The sequence below is a fragment of the Pongo abelii genome, chromosome 1 (genome assembly GCF_028885655.2).
Source record: "Pongo abelii isolate AG06213 chromosome 1, NHGRI_mPonAbe1-v2.0_pri, whole genome shotgun sequence".
In the NCBI taxonomy this organism is placed as follows: Eukaryota; Metazoa; Chordata; class Mammalia; order Primates; family Hominidae; genus Pongo; species Pongo abelii.
Window position 1 is genome coordinate 195,000,539 of NC_071985.2, and position 26,424 is coordinate 195,026,962.

Genomic DNA, 26,424 nt, shown 5'->3' on the forward strand with positions numbered 1-26,424 from the left:
CCAATAATTTTTTCAGTTCTATTTATTTCTTAAATGACTCGCTTCTCTCCTTACTCAGTCCTGATCTATTTTAGCTTTTCATTTCAGAAAAATTTCAAATGTGCAGGAAAGTTGCAATAACAGTAAACCTTCCTGTACTCTTCAGCTGCCTCTGCCAATTATTAATACTTTGCCACATTCACCTCTTTTTCTCCTTGTCTCTTTACATTGTGTGTGAATGTGTTTTTATATACATACACATATGCACACACACACACATTCATATTGCTACCAATATTTGCTTAACCATTTGAGAGTAATTGTATACACCACTACCCTTTACCCCTAAAGACTTCAGTAGGAGATCTCCTGGAACAGTTTTTTTTTACATATCCGTGACACATGATCAAATTTGGGATATTTAAGGTTGAAAACAACTTATTATCTAATAGAGAGTTCATGTTCATGTCTTCAATTGTCTGCATACTGTCCTTTATAGCAATTTTTTCTGACCCGGGACCACCAATTTATTTGTAAAGACCATCTCCAAACACTATTTGCTCCTTGAAGTTTTTTTTAATTTCCCTTTTGCCTGTTGGCACTGACCACTCCCTCCTGCATTCACTTTACCGCTCCAGTCTTCCATCACAGTGTGTATAATATTTTATCATGTGTGTCTGTTTAGGTGTTTTAGTCTTCCTCACCAGACTGCAAACTCCTTGAGAACAGAAGCTGTATCTCATTAATCCTTGTCTCCCCAGTGTCTACTATACAAATAGATTCAGTAGTGAGTATTTAATGACTAGCTTGGACATTTGATACTCTCGGTCCACGGTGATGCTTTTCTTTTTGGTGATATCTTCTCCTCGATCTTATTTAAGCATTTGTATGATTGTAAGTTGGGGGGATGGGGGAGCATACACTGGACTGAGCATGAGGACACCCTGATCCTAATTCCAATCCTGTTTCTAACCAGCAAGATGGCCTGGGGTAAGTTATTTCATCTTCGTGAAATTCAACTGCCTCTTCCATATTGTGTAGTTAGCATTACTTGCTCTGCCTACCTCACTGAGGTGTTGGGAAAATCAAACAAGAGGAGTATTACAGTGTTTTGAAATGGTGATGTGATTTCTGAGACCATATGGTTGCCTGCCTGCTAGGTATGTTTTTAGTTACTGGTCTGTTTGGGATCTCCATGTTTCTGTATCTCACACTGGGGCTCTCACTCTGTCTTCTGGGAGGCTGGAAGTGCTGGGTTTGGTGCATGAAGCACACAGACTAGTAGTTGGCTTAGGCTCCTCAAGCTGGGTTAGCAGTAGTGGGTTAAACAGTGTCCCTCTAAAATTCATGTCCACCTCCAACCTCAGAATGTGAGCTTATTCAGAAACAGGGTCTTTGTAGATGTAATTTTAAGTTAATATGAGGTCATATTGGATTAGGGCCCTAAATTCAATGACTGGTGTCCTTATAAGGAAGCCATGTGAGCACACACAGGGATCAAGGCCAAGTGACCATGGCAGCAGAGACGGGAATGATGCAGCTACAAGCCAAGGAACACCAGAAATTACCAGGACCCACCAGCACCTGGGAACACACAAGGAAGGGTTCTTCCATAGAGCCCTCAGACAAAGCATGGCCTACTGAACCTTGATTTCAGATTTCTTCCAGAAATGAGAAGAATAAATTTCTGTTGTTTTAAGTCATCCAGGTGTTGGTAATTTGTTTTGGCAACCCTAGGAAATGAATATAGTGACTTTTTCCTTGCTACCTGCATGATGCCTGGTTTAGCAGAACCTTCCTGCTGGAGCCAAACAATCGGACGAGTGAAAGAGGTGGAAAGGGGTGGAACTAGGATGTGAAGGCATCTAGTGCCCTCCTGTGCCTCTCTAAACCACTCTGCAGATTTTAATTCTGTGGGAGGATTTGTGGTCTACTCAGAAGACAGACCGGGAGGGTCTCTGGTTGGCCCCAGGAGCGTGCCCCATCTTCTTCCACAGTCTTAAGTACTCTGCGGTAAGGGTGTACAGAGCTGGAACTTTCCACCTAGGCTCCAGCATCCTCAGTATGGGCTCTCTGGATAGTTTCGTTGGCAGCTTTAGCTTGTGAGCTCACTGAGCCTTGGGAGGATTTGTCATGGCCTCGAGGGAGTTGGCTCAGTTATTAGTGGAGTCTGGAGATTTGGGCCTATGCCTGCCGGTGCCGTTTGATGCTGAAGGAGATACTGCATCTATGATCCGAGTGCCTCTTCTCTGCCAAGGCATGTCCTCACCAGGGTTGCTCTTCTTCCCTGATGCAAGAAAGAACTACTCCACTCCTCAAGGTGCCCTTGTGGACCACTGGTCCCTTGCCTGTTCTCTCTGGGGAAAATGGTATCTGGGTAGGTGTCACTGTCCAGCCCTGCCTTGTGGGTGTTTGAGAACAAGAAGGAGGAAGAGAAGAACAGGAGGACACAGAGCTGAGAGTCTTTCCTCAAATTGGAATCAGCTTCAGGGGCCACCCACTTTCATTGTTATGATGTCACAGAAAGGAGCAGCCACTGGGGGGGTGGAGGAGACCCATGAAATCATCTGGCCCAGTGCCCTCTTCAATGCCACCAGGATGGTGGAGATTGGAGCCTCTTCCTGGCAGTTGTGCCCTCAAATACCCAAGGCCACACAGCGACAAAGTCAGGGGATGCGCTCATCGGACCAATGCCTGTCTGCTCACCTGGTATGATCTACTGGGCTCTCACACAATCAGCAAATCCAGACTCCTCACCTTAAAGACTATATTAATCTCTCACCATCAGACCACAGCCTCAGCTTCTCTTGGGGTAATTGGAGATGGCTGATAATGAATGTGAAAAGATGATTCATGTTATATTTAGGCAAGACTCTGGGTGTGCGTGTGAAGGCGAATTGCTCAAAGTTGTGTTGGGGTGCTGCTGATTATATCAGAGCCTCTGGGGGAGGCAGGGGAAGACAAAATGTAATGCTGCAAATTTTAATACACTAAGGAAGCCATCACCTAAGAAACTTTCTAGAGAATGATCTATGGCCATTGTTGACTTTGCCTTCATACCCTCCAGAAAATACTTTGTTTAAAAAGTTCTTTAGGAAGAGAAAGTGAGAGAGACTGACCTTATCCTTATGTAATGATCAAATATAGCATGATGAAATTGCCAGAATCAACAGGAAACAGGGGAGCAGAGCTCCTATGAAGAAGAGAAAGAAGGGGGCAACATTTGGCCTTGTCTCCTTCCCTGCCTCTTCCCCTGCTCTGTGGGGTTAGCACCTTGTCAAATGTCTATCTGATCCTAGTGAGAACACTCCAGTGAGTGACTGTGTTGACCTGTTTGAGAAATTTCATGATACCACCAGTGTTATTTTGTACTGACAGCCACTCCAACTGATGACAGCTGGATTTACTTCTTATTTCTTTTTTTTTTTTTTTTTTTTTGCTTCAAAATCATGGCACCCTTTGCAGTAAAAGCTGAGGTAGTCAATGAGAGTCAAAGAGTTCCATCTGTAGCCTCATTCTTTCCTCCCACAAGGAAAAGGCATAGGTCAGGTGTGAGATATGGGTCAAATGTTTATGCATTTCTCCTCTATCTCACAGGGAGATGAATTATGTTGTAACTTAAACAAACTTTAAAGCAACAGGAGTTAAACGAGACAAAGAGGTACATTATATAATGATAAAAAGGCTTGTCCAGCAGGAAAATATTATAATGCTAAACATAGATGCACCTAACAGTGGAGCTCCCAAATTTACAAAACAATTACTAATACACCTAAGAAATTAGATAGACAACAGCACAATAATAGTGGGGACTTCAATACTCCACTGACAGCACTAGATAGTCATCAAGACAGAAAGTCAACAAAGAAACAATGGATTTAAACTATACCTTGGAACAAATGGACTTAACAGATATATACAGGACATTTCATCCAACAACCACAGAACATCAATCACATTCTATCCAACAGTGCATGGAAATTTCTCCAAGATAGACCTTGTGACAGGCCATAAAATGAGCCTCAATAAATTTAAGAAAATTGAAATTATATCAAGCACTCTCTCAGACCACAGTGGAATAAAACTGGAAGTCAACTCCAAAAGGAACCTTCAAAACCATGCAAATACATGGAAATTAAATAACCTGCTCCTGAATGAGCACTGGGTCAAAAACAAAATCAAGATGGAAATTAAAAAAATTCTTCCAACTGAATGACAATAATGACACAACCTATCAAAACCTTAGCTGTATTCCAGAGTAGCCACATGTAGGAGAATGAAACTGGAAGGCACTGGATGCCTTCACATCCTAGTTCCACCTCTTTCCACCTCTTTCACTCATCCAGTTATTTGGCTTCAGCAGGAAGGTTCTGCTAAACCAGGCATCATGCAGGTAGCGAGGAGAAAGTCACTATATTCATTTCCTAGGGCTGCCAAAACAAATTACCAACAACTGGATGACTGAAATTTTGTATAAGGGGACACCTCTCCCCTTACACAAAAATCAACTCAAGATGGATTAAGGATTGAAATCTAAGACCTGAAACTCTAAAAATTCTAGAAGATAACATTGGAAAAACCCTTCTAGACATTGGCTTAGGCAAAGATTTCATGACCAAGAACCCAAAAGCAAATTCAATAAAAACAAAGGTAAATAGCTGGGACCTAATTTAAACTAAAGATCTTTTGCACAGCAAAAGGAAGGAAGAGTCAGCAGAGTAAACAGACAACCCACAGAGTGGGAGAAAATCTTCACAATCTATACATCTGATAGAGGACTAATATTTGGAATCTACAGCAAACTCAAACAAATCAGTAAGAAAAAAACCCAAACAATCCCATCAAAAAGTAGGCTAAGGACATGAATAGGCAATTCTCAAAAGAAGATATGCAAATGGCCAACAAACATATGAAAAAATGCTCAACATCACTAATGATCAGGGAAATGCAAATCAAAACCACAATGCGATACTACTTTACTCCTGCAAGAATGACCGTATCAAAAAATCAAAAAACAGTAGACGCTGGCATGGATGCGGTGAACAGGGAACACTTCTACACTGCTGGTGGGGATGTAAACTAGTACAGCCACTATGGAAAACAGTGTGCTGATTCCTTAAAGAACTAAAAGTAGAACTACCGTTTGATCCAGCAATCCAACTACTAGATTCTACCCAGAGGAAAAGAAGTCATTATTCGAAAAAGATACTTGCACACGCATGTTTATAGCAGCACAATTCACAATTTAAAAATTGTGGAACCAATCCAAATGCCCATCAATCAATAAGTGGATAAAGAAACTGTGGTATATATATATATATATATATATATATATGATGGAATACTACTCAGCCATAAAAAGGAATGAATTGACAGCATTTGCAGTGACCTGGATGAGACTGGAGACTATTATTCTAAGTGAAGTAACTCAGGAATGGAAAACCAAACATCCTATATTCTCACTGATATGTGAGAGCTAAGCTATGAGGATGCAAAGGCATAAGAATGATACAATGGACTTTGGGGACTTGGGGCGGGGCGAGGGACAAAAGACTACAAATAGGGTGCAGTGTATATTGCTCAGCTGATGCGTGCACCAAAATCTCACAAATGACCACTAAAGAACTTATTTAACCAAATACCACCTGTACCCCAATAACTTATGGAAAAAAATCATGGCACCCCTTGCAGTAAAAGCTGAAGGAGTCAATGAGAGTCAAAGAGTTCCATCTGCAGCCTCATTCTTTTCTCCTACAAGGGAAAGGCATGGGTCAGGTGCGAGACATGGGTCAAATGTTTTTGCATTTCTCCTGTATCACAAAGGGAGATGAATTATGTTGTAACTTCACTTTAATGGTGATAGGAAGACCCGCTCCTAGGAAATGCAAACTTTTTCCAATTTTTCAGGAAAAAAATATACTGTGGCAGAGTAAAATTCAATCTAATGTGGCTGGGGATTGGTGCTATCCAGGCCAAACCAGAGCCAGCCCTCTATTTCCCCAGAAAGCCTCACACATCAGCCTTTTTAAGTCATTTAAAGGCAGGATAGGAACAATCTGATGGTCATGTCCAGGATTACATGGGGAGAGTAAAGCATGAAACCTGCTCAAAAGCGCCTGGCTCCAGAAGCCGCAGGCCAAGGAGAGGTCCTAGGATGTTGTCTCTATGGAGCAGAGTTGAGAGAGGCAGCTTTGAGACAAAGAGCACAGATACCAGGCTTGAAATCAAAAGCCCTAGGTTCAAGGCTGGGCATGTTAGCTCAGGTCTGTAATCCCAGCACTCTGGGAGGCCGAGGTAGGTGGACTGCTTGAGCCCAGGAGTTTGAGACCAGCCTGGGCAACATGGCAAAACCCTGTATCTACAAAAAATACAAAAAGGCCAGGCATGTGGTGCACACCTGTAGTCCCAGTTACTCAGGAGGCTGAGGTGAGAGGATCACTTGAGCCTTGGAGGTGGAGGTTGCAGTGAACCAAGATTGTGCCACTGCACTCCAGCCTGGGTGACAGAGTAAGACCCTGTCTCAAAAAAAAAAAAAAAAAAAAAAGAAAAGAAAAGAATAAAAGTCCTAGGTTCAAGGCCCAGCTCTACCACACTAGCTGTTCAAGGGCAGAAATCAAAGTGAATGCACAGTAAACTTAAAACCAAACAAACAAAGTGAGCCCTAGCTGTGTGACCCCAGGCAAGTCATTTCACCCAAGTTCCCTCCTGGTAAAATGGGAATAATAACTCCACTAAAAATTGTCATAAGGATCAAATTATACATTTGAAAGCACTCTGAAAATATAAAGCGCTACACACAAGGCTTGAGTGTCGTAATTCCCATTGTGACCCTGAGTATGGGATGCAGAAGGACAGTGGTTGTGTACACATCCCAAACTGCCAAGAAACCTGGGTGGCCATGAGCATTGAGTTTAATCAAAGATCTGCTCTTCTCTAACAGCAAAAGGTGTAGGTGTATTACTTGTAGGTGACTTGGGATACTTCTTTTTTAGACCCTTGTAGCTAAAAAGTCTTCCATCTGACACTGCCACTCACTGAAAGTCCTTGGGCAACTCATTCCACCCACTGGCGCCATCATGTCTTCATCCCTGGAATGAAAGGGTCAAAGAGATTTCCTCAATGGTCCATTTCAGTTCTTAACTCATATGATTCTACAAACCTAGAGGAAAGCTTTTTTATATATATTTTTTATTTTATTTATTTATTTATTTTTTTGAGACGGAGTCTCGCTCTGTCGCCTACGCTGGATGGAGTGCAGTGGCGCGATCTTGGCTCACTGCAAGCTCCACGCCCCGGGTTCATGCCATTCTCCTGCCTCAGCCTCCCGAGTAGCTGGGACTACAGGCTTTTTGTGATTGTGTCAAACTAGATTTATTGAACACTGATTACATACAGGGAAGTGTGCTGAGTGTGGGAGGACACCAAAGCCTTTGGTTTTCTCAGACTTGAGCTCACACACTAGTGAACACACATGTCCAGAGAACTGGCACTGCTCATGGGAGTTGAGAGGAGGGAGGCATTAATTACCCAGCATGATGAAAGAAGAAAGGTGGAACCAGGGAAGGAAGCGGCACTGACCTGGCCCTTGCCTGATAAGAAGTTCCTGCAGGTGCAGCTCCACTTACATAGGGAGCCGCCTGTGCAAAGGCTGGGAGGCAGGAAATTGGAAATGGCATATTCTGTTATTATTCACTTAAAGTCTTAACAAAAAGAAAATATAAATAGGTACTAAGGTTGGAGAGTTGCCATTGTATTCTGGGTACAGTGTCGGACCCAGTGGTAGTTGTTGCTCATTTCTGAATTAGTTGGCCCGAGTTCATCACTTGCGCCCTCCTTATTGGCAAGTGCACTAGTGTGCCAAGCTTCATCCTGGTAAGACTGGATGCCCACGCCCTGCGTGCTGGCTCCCTGGGTGGAGGCAACTTTCCTGTCTGGGCACTGCCCCTCTCCACTCACTTCACACACCGGTGTTTTGACATGTTAGTGCCTGGCCTGTTAACATGGGATAACGAAGGAAAGCGCCCAAAGGCGGTGCCTGGCTCCTGAGCTGGCACCAGGCCAGGGCAGCCTTGTTTAGCTCCTTTCCCTGGGGTGGCAGGAAGGCAGCTACTTAGTAGTTCTAGCTTCTCTGAGTGCTTCCAAACCAGAGTCTTTCCAAATGTCAGGGAGGAGAGTTTATGATTTTGTCCTTTTATGATGTGATTTTAAGGCCAATTATTTCTAGAGCTAATAATCCTAATACCCCATTTAATTAGGCATTGGTGAGAAAAGGTACACATTTCAAAAATCCATGAAATTGCAAGCAGATTGCATGACTCAGTATTCTGGGTGAGTGCTTTATCGTTTTGTGATGATTATTATTAATATTAATAAGCATTTCTTCATACACACACCCCCATGGGGCACTGGGCAGTGCTCATGGAGGACACAGCCTCTGTCCTCGGAGATCTGTGGAAGGCTGTCTCTAAGACACTGTAGTAAATCACATGAGTATTGTAACTGTCAAGATTTTAAACACCTAAAAATCAGCACTATCATTAGCAATCAGTAATCACTGTTATAGAAGAATAAATCTTGTAATCTCCAAATTACCTGTTTGCACCAATTAGAGTTCAACTGATGAAACATACCAATCAAAGGGGAATTTATTTGAGGCACCCAAGCTTATCTAGGTTTGAAAAAAAAAAAAAAAAGGAACCTGCTGAGCTCCCAAACTGTTGTTTCCTAGCTCAATATCAGTTAGGGTGGATTTTCTGGAAGCAGAGCTGATAAAACTCTGTGCAAGTACCCTCAGGCAGGAGGGAGTCTGTTATCCATTTATTTGTTTACTTATTCACTTATTCCCTGCCTGCCTACATAAAGGATTTGAGGTAGGTCATGATAAAAACACATATATAATAAGACAGTTTAAAAAAACTCGAAAGAGGGGTGGGAAGTCTTGGGGTGGGAGTGGAGCACTGTGCTCGAATGTTTAACTTGCACACATCTTTGTTGAGTCCCTTTGCTGAACACGGTGCTAGGCTCTGTAGGAGCAAAAAGAAAAGCACATCTGTCTTCTTGCCTGTAAGGAACTTACAACCTAGGGTGAGACATGAACACTGGATTTAGTTCTGAGCTTCTTGGAAGCCACTGCGCCAAGGAATCCCATGGGTTATCTTGTTCTCAGCATGCAATAAAAGAAAGCAAGTCCATGGAAGGGTAGCTGTTTTCCCTTGTAAATACGAAAAGAAAAAAAAAAAAAAAAGAAAAAAAGAAAAGAGAGCTTGAAAAGACCCAGTGGGAAAAAAATCTGTTTTTTTGTTTTGTTTTGTTTTGTTTTGTTTTTTCCACCAATTTCTCAGAGATGTTCTCCATGCAATCATTTCTTGGCTGGAGGGGGATGAAGGAGACAAAAATGTGGATTCACTGAGCCTTCCCTGGTTTGCTCCTGAACTTCTGAAAACCTGGATCTGTTGTTTGAGGCTGAGGCAAAGCCAGGAAGTAGGGGGCTGTTGGGAGGTGGGGAATGGGAGCTGGCAGCAACGTGGTGGGGAAACCAGTTGCTTGTGAGATTTGGCTCAGAAATTAGGAGTTGAAATGAGTGTTGAAATCATTGAAACTCCTTTTAGCAGCCCCCCTCAGCCCCATGCCGCATGCTAGTCTCCCTGTAAAGTGCACGTTCTATATATTCTGTTACCAGGGTGGTCCTAGCACCCTGCAACCTGCCCCATCCCTGGATCTTGCTCACCTCACCATTTTCCCAGCCTCTACCTGACTGGGCTGCTTGTCCTATGTGACTCTGCTTTATTCATTATCTCCAGGGGCTTGTGTTGTTGTCACACACAACACAATTAGGGCTCACTTTGTTTATTTGTTTTGTTTTGAGATTACTGTGTGCTCACTTTGATTTCTGCCTTTGAACATGATTAGGTTATTATAATGGCAGATCTGTTGACGCGGCACCTGAGCCGGTCTGTGCACCTTGCCCTCTGCTGGCAGATGGCCTCCAAGATGACCACTAAGGGTCCCAGCCTCCTGGTGGTTTGCAGTCTGTGTAATCTCCTCCAGTACAGAATCAGAGGGACCTGTGTGACCGATAGAATACCACCATGTTAGACACTGCACCAGGTGCTACAGATGCACTGATGAACAAGACAGACATCGTCCTTGACCTCATGGAGCATATCATTTATAAGAGGAAGAGCATGGACTTTGGAGCCAGATACAATGGGCTCAACCTTCATTCTCCACTTGGCTTTGTGGCTTTTGGAAAGTTATTTAACATCTCTGAGCCTCTGTTTCCTCATCTTTACATCAAGCAAAGTAAGAGCCACCTTAGAGAGTTTGATTGAGATTAAATGTGACTGTGTATAAAGCATTTAGCATAGTGTCCAGGTTTTGGTAGCTACTCCATAAATGTTATTCCCCACAGCTGTGCAAGGTGCTGAGACTATAGTGATGAATAGGAGGCCATCTCTGCCCTCAGGGGGCTTGGAATCCAGTGGAGGGGACAGATGTATACTCACTAAAGTTCAAGGAAGACTGTGACAATTGCTGTAATAGAGGTACAGTGGGCTGCGGGAACCAAAGGAGGGCATAGAAAAAAACTACGTGACATTTTAACAAGCCTTAGAGGGAAGGTGGAATTTTTGTCAATGGAGTAGGGGAGAGTCATTGCAAACCCTGGGAAGTGACGAGGTATACAACCTCATGGTATTAAAAATGGTGAAAGAGCACTAGCTGAGTGCTCTGGGTCATATGGCTTCCCTTTTGTGGGCTGTGATCTCCTGATCCATAAAATACAGCTGTTGAACTAGATAGTAAATGATGTTCCTTCCAGTTCACAGATTCCTCAAGAGCAGGGAGTATTGCTTTATTCATTACCAATTTCCAGCTCCTGACACATGGTAGGCACTCAATAAATATTTATTAAATGAGTAGTTATAATTATATGTGTAAGCAGCTTGCCCCAAATGAGAAAATCAAAGAAGTCTTTTTTCCATTGACTTGACATAAGCCATTTCCCTTGGGCACCTGCACAGTGACAATTAAGCAGACAGCTTTATGTCACTAGGTTTTGCCAAAGTCCTTCTACCACTCTGTAACTTAGATTTCCCATCTGAGCTTTGTTTCTTCCATATCTTTCTGGGTCTTGTTGTGCAATCTTGCTCAAACTTGAAAGCCACTGACCTTTCCCTGGAGCTCCCTTTAGCGTTCTGCACAATGTCATTAGTCCAGGTGAGGCAGATCCTGCCAGAAGAAGCTCCTCACGTTTTCCTTAGTTGAACTTCCATTTTGCTTTTAGTGTCTCCATGAGTGGAATAACTTTGAAACTAGAGCTCAACAGGAGCATTACCAATGCCGTTGAACTACTCTGTTGAAAGACAGGGCTGGCTAGTGGCGAAACTACAGTGAGGAATCTTCAGCCTTAGAGGTGCCCCTGTCCCTACCCCATTTTGTTCCACTCCATCCCCTCCTGGAGGCAGTGCTGAAGGCCCTCATGCTATTTTCTTCTCTACTGGGCTCCCTCAGTATATCATCCCCTGGGCTTCATCCTACCCCAAGCCTTTCCAAATGACCCTTGTTCTTTCAAAGCTTATCCTGGGTTCCATTCTTCAGAGATCTGTTGTCTTCTCTGTTTGGGGGACAATTCAATAAACATTCAATGCTCATCCTGTGCCTAGGTCAGGACTAAGCTTACAGGTGCAAAGATGAATGAAACAAGATCCGTGGCCCATGGTCTAAGATGAGAGTAACCAAGATGACAAACTAAACTATGCACAACTATTCATGGACAATCCCTTTTAGGTAATAGATTTGCATTTTACCAGGACCTTTTTGAAGACAGTGACTTACCTTCAAAGCATGCTTTTTGTATGAAAAAAGGTTCAAAAAATTTTTTTAACCTTAAAAGCAGTACAGCAGCACTTAATAATTGTAGAAAACCTGGAGAGTAAAGAAAAATGTAAAGTAGGGACAATCTTTCCCGTGATCTCACCACCCAGAGGCAAATCAGCATTGGCATATTTTTCTTGTCTTCTTTTCCATGTGTTTGAGATTCCCATGTTTATATAATTTTGCATACCCCTTTTGTTACTGAGCAGTATACCCCAAACATTTTGCAATGTTAGAAAACACATTGAAGAGTGATTCTAATAGTAGGAGTTTGTCAGCAAGTAGGAGTAATGAATTTATTGGCACAGAGACCTGTGTAGCCTCTCTAATAATACTCCCTTTTCTGCCTGCTCCTAAAACAAACCCTGGCTCCCTGCAAGTACCTCCATAGCATATTTGTAATGTAGCTGATCTGCTTGGCCTTTCTCTGAAGAAACAGCATCCTGTGCTGTAAGGTGCAAGCGCTTGCAGTCCTCAGATTCTTTACTTCTTCCCTTCCCCCACCCCAATTTCCCTTGTCTCCAGCAAGCGATAATATCTTTCATCTGAGACTCTCTCCCTGCCTCCAGTGACTGCCTCCCCTGATGAATTCTCTCTGGGTGACTCTAGCATTTGCATATTCCTCGCTTGGATATTCTGAGATGTTGGAACCAGAGAGCAGGTTGACGCGATCAGGTACTTAGCTGAATGAGGCTTTCTTGGGAACTGCACAAATATTTGGAGTCGGATGTGTGCCAATAGGCAATTAATTGAAATGTGGACACAGCAAGCTTCTGGAGCAAGGAAACTGAAGTTGAGAAATTAACTGTAGGAAGTGATCTTCTGCAAGATACAAAACAGTAATTAGGGAATTTCCTTTAGTGCAAACTGAAATTGATTTGGTATAGTAAAAGGACAAAACAAAAAACAGTGAAAGAGTGTAGGATTAAGATTAACTCCTGTGATACTAGGGCTGGAAGCGGTTCTTGGAGAACACTGGTCTGACCCTCTTGGAAAGGGAAGAGAACCCAAGGTCAATGGCAAGTCACGGCAAATTCAGGACCAGAAGCAAGATGTCCTGACTCCAGTCCAGGGCACTTTCTGCTTTATATGCTGACTGTCTACCTGGAGACCTGGATTATCATATTAGGAGCTAAAGGGCAAGGACTGCGATTTAAGCATTTTCCTGTCACCAATGACTTTGTGAATACATTTAGTAAAACCTGTAGCAAAACCAAGCTTCTCACTGAGTGTACTCTTAACTCGAGTGGAAGCGCATCTGGCCAACCTCCTACTTGGTGTCTGGCTGCCTGCTGAGCACTGGCGATGGAGCTGGTTGAAAATAGAGGCCCTGCTTCATGCTGTATGATGTTGGCCTGATGCCAGGTGAGGGACCCACTCCCTGTTTATCCTCTTTGGAAGGCATGCAGCCTCTAGGCCCAACTATGTTTCCCCATCTCCCAGGAGAATGGACCCATCTCCTTAATTATTATTACTAATATTATTTTGAGACAGAGTTTCAGTCTTGTTGCCCAGGCTGGAGTGCAATGGTGTGATCTCGGCTCACTGCAACCTCGGCCTCCTGGGTTCAAGCAATTCTCCCGCCTCAGCCTCCCAAGTAGCTGGGATTACAGGCGCGTGCCACCACACCCGACTAATTTTTGTATTTTTAGTAGAGACAGGGTTTCGCCATGTTGGCCAGGCTGGTCTTGAACTCCTGACCTCAGGTGATCTGCCCACCTCGGCCTCCCAAAGTGCTGGGATTACAGGCGTGAGCAATCACTTTTTATAAATGATGAATAAGGAAAGAAGATCTCTGTGCCATTGCTTTAAGATTCAGATTGTCTTAAAGATGCTATGAAATCCCTTTTTATTGCTCAGTTATGTAGGGCCAGAGAGATAATTTTTAGGCTTCCCCTAGAACATGGCTTTCAATGTGTGGTCCCTGAACCAGCTGTGTCAGCACATCCGGGGAACTTGCTAGAAATGAAAATTCTCAGGTTCCACTTTAGCCCTCCTGAATCAAACTCTGGGAAACGGGGCCCAGCAATCTGTGTTTTAACCAGCCCTCCAGGGTAATCTGACCCACAGTGAAGTTTGAAAACCATTGCCCCAGAAAATTATAATTTGGAAGTCTGGGCTTCTGGATTCCAGCACCAGGAAAGTAATTTATTTTTGATTATTGGACCCTTAAGAATAAACTCTCTTCATTTCAGAATGCCCAGGTGAGCTGTTTCCATACATCGCTGAGTGTTAAACAGGAAAAAATTTCTAAGTAATTCTTCAAAATTTAACTGACCAGCACAGCGAGACACAATTCTGGTAACCTGACATATTTCCAGTAAGTGCAATATTTTCATGCTTTAAAATTCCATGGAATGACTGAATAAATTAATTGATTACCTAATCTGTTATTTTTAGAATCCCACTTTCCTACCTCGTGTGAAAGTTTATTCAAAATTCAAATGGGAACATTTTATTACCCCAAAGTGTTTTCCTATATACTTTAACATGTTACTAAGGAAACCAGTTGTAACATTGCAGTGATATTGTTGCTCTAGCAAATTAACAATTCACCAACATATATGCCATGTTATAATGATTTTTTCCCTCTCTCTCTAGAAAATTTCATGCTTATTGAATTCATACATTTATAACACAGGACATTGGAAGCAATGGGAATAAAGAGGTAAGGAGAAATTGTATCCCAGAGTGACAGAAGATATTTCCCAGGATGTGTTTTGTGCTATTTGAGCATAGGCAGAGCGAGGTGATTTTTCATTCAGCATCAGGAGCTCCTCTGCGTAGGGAAGCTAAGTTAGAGAGATCAGCTATCTCGCAAGGGCAATTTGGTGGTGGGGCTTGGGGGCTTCTAACTGGTGAGTGCTAGAGAGGACTAAAACTGGGTGTGTGGTACAAAGTGTGTGCTAATCACACGTTTAGAGAATCAAACCACATCAAAGCGGTAGATCACGTGAGCCCCTGCGATGGCACCAGGAGATGGGGGACACAGCCCAGTGGGAGGCCTCCTGCTTTTTCTTTCTGGAAGAGGGGGAGGAGACGTTATTAATGATGGGATGAATTAGAACAGATGGGTACTTTTGACACATTTTCCCTTGTTGTTATTTTCCAATTTCCCATCTTCCCACCACCTAGTCATGTGGCTTTCTCTTGGTTAGGAGTAAAGGCATGTGACTTTTTAAAGGGAAGCCTCAGGAAGGGAGGGTAGAAATGGAGACATTGGCTTAGAGCTCAGAGGGCATGCTTGACAGATGCAGAAAGTTCTCCTGAAGCCTTTGCTGGGTGCAGCAAAGGGGAGACCGCCATGCCCACTTGGGCTTTCTGATGCTGTGCTCAAAGATGAGCCATGTGACCCTTTCTCACTCACTCCATCCTGTCCCCACTCCATCTGGGCAGCCATCACACCCTCCCTGATTACAGGTACCTTTCTGCAGCCTTGAGGAGATTTGCATTGTAAATGGTGTTTGTTAGGCCCCTGAAATAATATTAATCATGGTAAAACAATTATGTTGCATAATTTGTACATAAAAAAGAATGAACCTTTTGTTTGAATTAATGTTTCCTCTACTATGTATCTTTCTTGTCTCCACAAATAATGAGAACCTGTCTGCCCTTCTGGGTGAGAAAGGCTTTGAAAAAATAAAACTATCTGCATTCTTATGGCTTCCTGAAACATTGCACAGGTGTCCAGGGCCAGGTAGCTTATGCAATTTCAGGTGGAATAGACAGGCACCCTGGTAAAATGGACATCTTGGCAACCCATAACTAGACCCTTCTTGCAAGAGGAGGGACAAAAAATGGACACCAAGGGGTTGGACAAAGGGAAGCTCTGGGAAGCAGAGCAATGAGGCAGCCAGGGTCTCTGCCTGTGTCTCTTGCTGTACATGCCCTTGTACCCATTTGGAGGTAAACAGCCATCGGTCAACAGAAATCTTAGGGAGCTGGGACCCATCCTCCACATGCACTATAGGGGATGGAATGGTCTCCTAACTCCCAAATGTATCCACATCCTATTCATCCTCCAGGTCCCAGCTTAGAAGTCAACCACTCCAAGAAACTTTTCTGGACCATCTGAGCTTGGTTGGGTGCCCCTCTTGGGGCTCTCATAGCATTTCTTTATTTCCCTTGGCAAAGCTTATCTGTTTGTATTAGAATTATGGTGTCTCTATCTCCCACCCTGCTGCAGGTTGAGGGCAGGAACTGTGTCTGCTTAGTTCACCATTGCATCCCTGGCAACAAGCCCAAGGCCTGTATACAATAGGTGTTCAATAAAATATTTGTGAAATGAATGAGTTGAGAATGTCAGAGATGCCTTCCCGGATTATTAGGCTCAGAATTTATCATTGATTAGGATATTGAGGAATGTTACATTAAAGGGCATAACTATCTGACCAGTTGTCAACCTCAAAGGTTAAGGATGTTCTCAGAATATTCTAGATCATTTTATAAGTTACTACCCACAACATCATCTAAATCATTTGGAAACATTGTAGCATCAAGGAGATGGTATTATTTGATGTCTTCAGTTCCTTTCTCCTTTGTGACTGTATTTTTAGCATGACCACTTAGAGAAATGAATTGCAAAAGTCTAACACTGCATAAGGTAACAAATTCTATGTTGTTTCTGAATGAACTTCTGCAAATGTCAAAGGAAACCCCTAACTTGAGTACTTAAATGGGTTGAATGTGGAAGCCCCCAAAGTGACTGTGGGTTTGGAGCTTGCCACTTCTAAACTTTCTCACCATGCTGAGTACAGGTCATTTCAATCTGTCCCTGCTCTTCCTTTCCTCAACACAAAGTCATTGTCACCCTCCTCTAGATTATTTCTGGCCATCTGACTTGTTTAGGATTGCAGAGCCTGGTTAGATGTGCTGCACTTTGAGGGCTGTTTTATTTGGTGACTTCAAGAGCAACGCTCTGTGGCTGGTGCAGGGGAAAGAGCCCTGGATCTGGAATCAGAAGATCTGGATTCTCCTCTGGCTCCTCCTACTCCCCATGGCCTCTCTGGGCTCCAGTCTCTTCATGAGGGAGGTTAGGATGATCACACATGCCTCATAGGTAGGTGTGAGAACTAGAAGAAGTAAGAGACCTGAGGGTGCTTTATAAACTGGAAGGTGTGCAGGTGTGAAGGTGACCTGCACATAGTAATTACTCAGCTAACGTCTGCTGAAGGGATCTGTCCTGTGTCCACGGATGGTTTTGTATCCACATCTGTGCAGCACAAGGGAGCCTCCCGCTTGGCTTATGAGGATTTGCCAATGACACCACAGCATGCCCCCTCCATCCCTTGCCTTGTTTTCTAATTGTCTTTCCTCTCTCACTCTACAACACTCAGAACTTGATCACATTGTCAGAATGGGAAGGCTCATCACAGCTTTTTGGCTTCGTATCTAAAATCCTGCCTTCAATCAATAGATATCAAAATGTCTTTGCAAATACACAAAAAGGAAGTCCACAACTAAAGCTAATGGCAACAGAATATGAGGATGATTGAGTCTAGGGAAGGAAGGATACTAGGAAAGGAAGGAGGGAGGGACAGAGAGAGAAGAGGTGGGGGAGAGAGAATGTATAATACAGTTATAGGGCTAACAATTTGATTTTGACTGTCTTCCCTAATTGGGGTCTTCCAGTGGGAGGAGTGGCTGTGTTCCTGCGAAGTGAATGCAGATTGAAATGATGAGACACCCAATAACCACCTCCTTCCTCCTTCCTGTTTCCTTTGGGTAGCTGCAATAGCCCTGGCTGTTGTGTGTGGCCAGCACTGGAGGGGATGGAAGAGTGAGAGGGAAGGAAGAGAAGGAAGAAGGAGCATGGGCTGCCCCTTACTCCTGGCTGGTCAGGTTGGTGTAGGCTACTCCCTGGAGTTCTGTAGGAATTGTGACAATACGACTTCCACAGCAGCCTCTGCAAAGCTGGCCTTCTACGCCCAAGTCCATCACATCTTGCATGCAATGGAGCCACCTTATTTATTTGGAAGGTAAAACAGTGGTACTTAGTGGGAGCACATTCACCAAAAGGGGAACATGGCTGCACCAGCCTACAAGGGAGGAGGCAGAAGGCACCAGCTCCTACATGATTCTGGTTCAGCTTGTGTCTCATTGAATGCGGAAGGGCTTGCTTTCCAGGAACTCACTGGGCTTTTCCCAGTCTACACAGGGCTAATTATCAAGGGTCTTGCCCACAGGTTGGAACTGCCCCTTTAAATAGAACCTGTGGGTGAAGAGCTTGCCTGGGCAAGTTCCTGGGCACTGGGGGTCGCTCTTATCCCACCAAAGGGCCATAGCAGGGCTCTTCTTGGGCTCTAAGAAATGACTTTAAGGGACGCCTAAGGCTAGCAGCAGAGAGCTTTGGAGAGGGCTGGCCAAACTCCCAATACTTCCCCGACTGAGCCTCAGGCTAAGGGTTGCAGCATTTGTGCTTCCTGCCCAGAATTAGGGCAGACAAGCTCTAGGTCATGCTGGGTCCTTGGGGCTTTAGAGAGGGATGTCCACCAGTGTGCACATGGGTAGAGGAGGAGGGGGAGGAAGGGATGTCCAGGGTGTGGTGGGAAGAATTATAAACTGTGTCTTTCTAGGCTTCTGGGGAATCTGCCTTTCTTCTTCATCCACTTGTCTCTGCCTTATGCAGTACTAAGAGCCTTATTATCTCTTGCCAGTACTATTGTAGATGTCACCTAAATGGACCTTCCTGCATCCAGTTTCATCTCCTCCTGTCCTTTCTTAGTACTGTGGTCAGTGACGTTTACTGAATGTCAGCTGCATGTCAGGGTTACCTGTGGCATAGGTTACCAGTGGCATAGGAATTAACTAGACCCAGTACCTGAGCCCTAGAAGCCCCTGATCTAGTAGGGGAGGCAAATTGTGCCAGATAACGACAATATGGTGTCTTTAGTGCTGTAGCAAAGGTGAGCTGACACTGCTTTGCAAGTCACAACAAACAAAGCTGGTGACATCAGAGCTGACCTATAAGAGGCAAGTAGGGTTTTGCCTGATAAGGGAGGGAAGGAGGATTTTGGGCAGCAGGACAAGCACATACCCAGTGAGTACTGACCTGGCATGTCTGGCACCTCTAAGACCACACACAGAACAAACTTGACTCTGGACCAGTAACTAGATAGGGACTAGATCAGTCAGGGCCTCCGATGTCCTACTGAGCTGGCTGGGATTTTTGTGAAAACCAAAATTGAATCACTTTATGATTCTCTGCTTAAAAACTGTACACCGTCAGAGGGTAGAGCATCAGTTCTGTGCTGCATGACCTGTTTATGCTCTTCCCTTTCCTGGACCACCTTTTGCTGTCCCCATATTCGTCTGTTGAACTCTGATCTATTCAACAAATATCTGAAGCCCAACCACCTCTCTGAATTTTTTCCATGACCGAACATGATCTTGCCTTCTTTTCATCCGATGCTCATAGCATCAAATGCCCCTTTGAGGATGTGATGTCTCCTTTCTGTATTAATATTTATATCTGATTCATTTTTTTTCTTCATCTAGACCTGCACAAGGCCTGGCACATAGCAGTGGTCAAAAGTTTGCTGAACTAGAGTCTGCTTTTGACCTCTGATATGGGTTGAATTATGTTCTCCCAGAAGATATGTTTAAATCCCAACCCCTGGTACCTGTGAATGTGACCTTATTTGGAAAGAAGGTCCTTGCAGATGTAATCCTGTTAAGATGAGGTCAAATTGGAGGAGGGTGGGCCCTAATCCGATATGACTGGTGTCCTTGTAAGAGGAGACATGGATCACAGAAGGGGGATGTTATAAAGATACAAAGGGAATTTGGCCATGGAAAGATGGAGGAAGAGGTTCAAGTGATGCTGCCACAAGCCAAAGAATGACTGGAGCTATGAAAAGCTGGAAGTGGCAAGGAGGGACCCTCCTCTAAAGGCTTGGTAGGGAGCATGGACCTTCTAATGCCTTGATGTCAGACTTCTGGTCTCCAAATCTATGAGGTAATAACTTTCTGTTGCTTTAAGCCCTCTAGTTTGTGGTACTTTGTTATGGCAGCCCCAGGAAGTGATACCATGCTCGTTGCTTCTCCCCTTCTCTTCTCTCCCTATATTGAGCCATGATACTGTTCCCCGGGGGTTCTGGGCCCTGACAGCCATGCCAGGGCCTGGTCCCTGCAGCTGGGCCCCTCCCTGACTCACCACAGCCACACATATCTTCTTGCTTATTGTCAAGGCCTTGCTTCCTGGTGGCTGGCCAATTTGTATGCCATTATTTGCTTTTGTTTTAGTACACTCTTGCTTAGGTAACAGATTTGAATTTTTACCTGGGCCTTCTAAAGACTAAAAGCTTTCACTTCCAGGAAGTGAGGAGCTATTCCAGCATCATAGAATAGCAGATGGAAGGAAGACCTGATAGCAGAGATGGAAAGAAAAAGGCTCAGAAGAAGTGACTTGGCTAAGGTCAAACCACTCTATCACATGTTCATTAATTCAGCAGATACTTATGGAGCACCTACTCCGTGCCAGGCACTGGGCTAGGTGTGGGATATACAGCAGTGATTAAAGGTAGGATAAGACCAACAAAACCTGCCTTCATAGAGCCCGGAGCCCAAAGAGGAGGTCGCTGCTTGCTATTAATCAAAGAATCACCTAACTAGATGTAAAATTACAGCAGTGATAAAGATTTATGACAGAGAGGTATATGGTGCCATGAAATCAGGATGAAATTGAGAAACTGGATGGAGATTTCAGATTAGGATGGGACCTTTTGATATCTGTGCATTCATGCCTCTGCTGTTATGGATGGGAACTGCACCCTGCCTATGGACATGGCTCCTTGTGAGCAAAAGAAAGAAATGATCTAAGTATGTTCTCCAAAGTTGTGGAAATCCCTAAGAAAAGGGCCATACACTTCTTAAAAATTTACTTATTCCTTTATTCATTCACTGATGCATTCAACAAATATTCATGGAACACCTTCTATGTACCTGGCACTGGCTAAGGGTTCTGGACACACATTCAGCTCCCTTAGCTCAAAGAATACACAGTCCAGCCAAAAAGGCAGACATATGAACAAGCAGCTATAATCTAGTGTGGTGATGATATAACACAGTGGTAGGTTCAATGTGCTTGATCTGTAGGAATGTAATCTTGTAAAAGAAGGAAAATCCAGGTACTGCCTTGAAGGAGAGGCAGATTTTCATGGGGAGAAGTGAAGTGGAGTATGCAAAGAGAAGGAGATCCAGGCAGAGGGCACAGCGTGGGCAAAGGACTGGAGATATGCATATTCGTGACGTGCTTGGGAAGTGGCAGGTAAGTTTCATGTGGCCAGGATGCTGGGTACGGAGTTGTGGGTGTTGGGAGGCCAGGGTGAAAAAGACCCAGCTTTCATGTTTCCTGTCAATTCCTTTCCTTGGGGTTTCTTGGGCAAGATATTCTGTCATTTTCCACTGTGGAGTTCCCACCCATTTTCAAAGTTGTAAAAATATTTTTGGTAAATGTTGTTCTTTTCCTTAAACAAGCCAAACTTAAGACATCACAGGGCGGGACCCACACCCATGTCTCTCCTTTCGCCCTGCATCCTAAGATAATATAGTGAAAGAACGTGAACCTTTAAGTAAGACAGACTTGGATTCAGAGCCTGCCTCTGCCGTTTACTAGCTGTTTGGTTATGGACAAGTTATTTATCCTCTCTAAGCCTCAGTTTCCACCTCTGTATAATGGGGATAAAAATTCCTACTTTGCAGAACCCAGGAAAGTGCCAGGCATGTAGTAGCCATGCAATAAATATTCCTCTTTGAGATTCTGTAATTGCAGAGACCATCAGAAATGGACCAGCTGTTTCTCCAAAGGCAGGAGTCAAAGTTGCTACCAGGTGCAGGCTGAAGAACACCATTTCCTTTTCTTTTAGTTTAAGTGTCTTTAGAATGAGCAAATTCAATGTCTTTCCCGTGAGGTCTCTTTACATTGAACTCAGCTGAGTCTTTGATTAGCACCAAAGCCTCATTTTTCACTTTCGACTGGTCTCCTCCCTTTTAACATTTGAGCTCTCAAGACGTTCTTTGTTTCTGTTGCAAAATGTGTGTGTGTGTGTGTGTGTGTGTGTGTGTGTGTGTGTGTGTGTTTTGGAGGGAGGGGATACAAAGAGGAGAAGTATATTTTTAGAGCCATAGAGGAGCTGGCAGAAATTGAAAATAAGGTTTTCAAGTTCGTATGTTTATGCTTTAGGAGAGATGTAAAAGGAAAAGCTCAGTGGCAGGCTGTGTGTCCTGTTCAATATCTAAGAAGATTTCTGAGACATGCCTTCTGGCATTCAGATTAAAAGGCACCCCTGCCCACTTGCGGCCAGCCTCCCTTCCTCTTCCCTTCTCCCAGCAGGGGCAGGGGCCTGCATTTACCAGGTGGGTATCGGCACTCAGGGAGGAGGAGGAGCCTGGTATGTCAGTGTCCATGCTCAGGTGAGCAACCTGCTTCCTCGGGTGCTATGATCAGGGCAGATTAATCCCCAGAGGTGGTCGGTGCACAATTAACATTTTTGCCTCTTATTTTAATTAAGAAGGGCCAGGGGATAGGGTGTTAGTATGTCTAATGGGACTGTGTGGCATGTGCTGACTGCCCGAGGAGTTTCAGTTATTAGCACTTGTTGAAGACTTTCTAGATAATTAAATACCACATTAATCATTGCTCCAAATAGACATAGATTTTTATTTCTCATCTCAACTCCTTGCATGCAGGAGGCAAAGTGGATCCTGGACCTGGTGGCTCCCCAGCACACAGGCGGGATCTCACCCTATTCGTGCCCACTTTCAGTGATTTTGTGGAAAAGAAAAGATTCTCCCAGACATTCGCCTTCGTTGTTCTGACAGCTGAAGCTCTCTTCACAGGCACATTAACATGACCTCATTAGTTTCTGCATCTACTCTTCTAACCACATAAAACGGAGTGCAGTAGGAGCCAATCATGCTAATTACATCAGATCGGTTTGCATATTCATAAACCATTTTCTGTTTTATGGACAGCAAAAATAAACACAGTATCTCTTTAATAATTTTAAGTGGGTCACTTTCAGGACTGTATCTGTTTTAAATAAATTATCATATTGTTAAAGGCCACAGTCAAAAGCTATTTTTTGAGCAGCCTGAGAGGCGGAGGGTGGGGGGCAGGGCAGGTGGAGGGGACTCGGAGATCAATGGGATTAGCCAGTTGGTCAATTTCCAAGGTCTCCTTTGCCAGGGAAATTCCAAACTTGAAAAACCTCCCTGCTTTAGTGAACAGGTGCAATGCAGCCTCTTACTAATGACAAAATATATTCTAGTCAGAAAGATGAGACTATCAAAATCACAGTCTTAAGCAGTGGGAGTGAAACCCAGTAACATACCAAGTCCTGTGTTTTCTTGGAGGTGTTTAATTTTAGGGGCCAAGTTTAACACTCTGGATTTTCTCAAGGTGGGATGAAAAAATGGGGGTAAGAACAATGAGAAGTAGGAGTCAAATCTGCAGAAACGGACCTTTCCGCCATTCCCCATGTGTTGTACTTCTTCCCAGACAACACCGAGACCAGAACAGGCCCACTCAAGGCTCCTACTCTGTGAGGGCCTTTCCAATCCAGTACCCGTAACCATCAACAATGGAGCTGAGTTATAGATTTCCTTTGCTTTAGGGGAAAAAAAGATTTGAGAAACAAAGATAGACACAAGATTTGCACAGAGAGAGAGCTCATGCTTAACCTTGTCAACTGTTAACTAGGACTGTTAACTAGGTAGTCCTGTTAGCTAGGACTGTTAACTGTTGTTTGTGTTTGTTTTTTTGTTTTTTGTTTTTTGGTTTTTTTACTGTTAGCAGGACTACCCAAAGACCGTGTTACCCGAGACAAATGATTTGACTAGAAACAAATCATTTCTAGTCATTCATTAAAAGTAGGTCCTTGAGGACTAATATTGTCCTAATCTGATCGAGTGCTATATGTATTTTAAGGTAATAAGATGACATTTCTTTATTGAAAAAGCATCCTGTAATCTAGGCATTCCACTGACATAAGCTGGTCTTTTTTATCATGTTTAATGGAGAGGTTGTACCGCATTTATATGCAGTTACAACATCGCGTTTATTTCTAGCTCTGGATCTTTCTTCCTTTTCTCTTTGTTGTAAACATTCCTGGCAGAATTAATGTGGCATTTCTTAGTGGTAGTTCAGGCTATCCTCATTTTGTTGTTGTTTTTGTAATGCTGCCTCCAAATGACTGGGATTGGAAGCTGGAAAGGCTCTCGTTTTCTTTAATGCATGCATAGGTCTCTGACTCAGAGCTTCTTGGGGACCTTCTGCTCAACCTCCAAAAATGTTTGCATTTATTCACCTTCACCTTGGCTCCTGACTAGGCGAATAAACTCTGAACACAGATGGCTGCCCCATGTTATTATCTGAACCAGAGTTGAAGCTTTTGTGTGTCAGCTGCACTGATTTTGAAATACCCTATTATTTGTGCAATATACCTTGGAATTATGGTTTATAATTTCATGAAAGCCTAACATATCTGAATGTTTACAAGTTCTATCCCTTGGGGAAATATATAGTGTTCATTTCTTTTGTTTAGTCTATTTAAGGCAGGACTAGATACAAAGCAGGAGTGATTGACAAATTAATGCTCTCAGCTCCTACTCAAAAGTACTTGAATTATTAGTACAAAAAGCATGTTACAAACTGTAATAATTTTAACTCCATTTCATTGCTAAAAGCTAATAATAATGAAAACAAATGAAAATAGTAATGCAATCTAACGCTAGCCAGAATGGAAGCAGTCACAGCATTGGGACTCTGTGATCAGCTCATTAGTTCCATTAAAACTCAGGAATTGGGGAGTCTGTTCATTTATTTTGGATTCAGTTCTGGGGGCAAAGGGAGGGTGGGAAGAGGGAAAAGAATGGTCCTATGCAGCAGAAATAAGAGCCAGCCTTCCTCCTTTGGGCCTTCTTCCCCGCAGCCCAGGGACTGTGTTTCCAGAGTGACAGCTATGCTCCCACAGCAGAGGAGAAGCAGCAGAGGGGCTAATGGGTGGTACCAGTGAGTGAGAAGTCACTGCTGATTGCAATTAGGACAAAGGAGTCTGGAAGGCTCAAGTCCTACCTGCGGACTCTCTCAGCCACCTCAGGGGAGGGGAAGAGCTAGGCGTGCTACAGAGAACCAGAGGACCAGCCCCCGAGCAGAGAATGCCAATTATCAGGAAACTTGGTGTATTCATCAGGGTTCTCCAGAAAAACAAAACCAATAGAAGATAGAAGTATTATATGTATGAAGTTTACTTAAATTTCTTGTAAGAAATGACATATATATACTATTTGGATAAGAAATTGGTTTATGCAATTATGAGGCTGATTCCAAGGTCTGCAGTTGGCAAGATGGGGACCCTAGAAAGCTGATGGTGTAGTTCCAGTCTGACTCCAAAGGCCTGAGGACCAGGAGAGCCAATGGTAAGTTCCAGCCTGAGGGGAAGGAGAAGACCAATGTTCCACTCAGGGAGTCAGGCAGAAGTTCCCTCTTACTTGGCCTTTTTGTTCTATTCAGGCCTTCAATGGATAGGATGAGGCCCACCCATATTAGGGGGTGCAATCTTGTTTACTCAGTCTCCAATTCAAATGTTCATCTCTTCCAGAAACACCCTCACACACACATACCCAGAATAATGTTTGACCAAATGTCTGGACACCCCATGGCCTAGTCAAGTCAACATATAAAATTAACTATCACACTCAGAATTTCCTAATCTGAATTTTCCTTGGTCAGTATATGAGTTATTATCTATCAATGCAAAGCAAGTCGCTCAGTGTGGTTCTTCTGGTGTGAGCTGTTAGGCTAAGCTTATTCATGCAACTGCAGTCAGGAGGTAGGTTGTCTAGATGACCTAGGATGATCTAGAATGGCCTTGTTCATTCATCTCAGGGGATCAACTGACTGTCAGCTGGGGAGAATGAACCATGTGCCTCTCATTATCCAGCAGGCGAGCCAGGACATCTTTCCTTTACTGTAACTTTGGCCAAAGCAAGTCATATGGGCAAGCCTCAAGTCAGTGTGGCAGGGAACTAACCAAGGGTGTGAATACAGAGAAGAGTTAACAAGTTGAAGGCCATTGTTTAACAATTTGCTAGTCAATTTCCTGGTCCCCCTAGGAGGTGCTCTCTCACCCTGGCATGGAGGGGCAGATGTGAACAAACAATGTGTTCTGTCTGGTGTTTCTTCCCAGTCTCCTGTGTGGATTCCTTGTCCTAGCCTAGCCTTTAAATGCTGGTATTCCTTAAAGTTCTGTCCTTGGCTCCCTGTAGTAAGGGTCACAATAACCTGCACATCCAACCAGGAAACTCTGGAATATCAGAGCAGACTACTAGAGTACAGTTTGCAGGTGAGCCCCAAAGAGTCCCAGTTTGTAGGTGATCCTTCTTTGCGTGGAGACCCTGAAATATTCTGTGGCCCAGTCTCTTGAGGAACATCTTTTAAATTCCCTGACAGAATGAAAGGATCAAAGATGTCTTAGGGAGTTCTGAAAGGAGCTGAGTTTATGTAGAGGTTAGGTCATCCAAGCCCAGAAGCACGGGCCTGTCTCTGGGCATAGGTGGGTCCTGCCCTGG

General features: G+C 43.7%; 1 long non-coding RNA gene across 1 annotated transcript; it reads left to right on the forward strand.

Annotated features, from left to right (window-relative positions):
- Positions 1 to 522: 522 nt before the first annotated feature.
- Positions 523 to 22,883, forward strand: LOC129059249 (uncharacterized). Its single transcript, XR_010136151.1, has 6 exons — positions 523 to 2,688; positions 14,049 to 14,173; positions 14,455 to 14,521; positions 17,582 to 19,810; positions 20,170 to 21,121; positions 22,543 to 22,883. It is a non-coding gene; the product is annotated as an uncharacterized LOC129059249 (long non-coding RNA).
- The last annotated feature ends 3,541 nt before the right edge of the window (positions 22,884 to 26,424 follow it).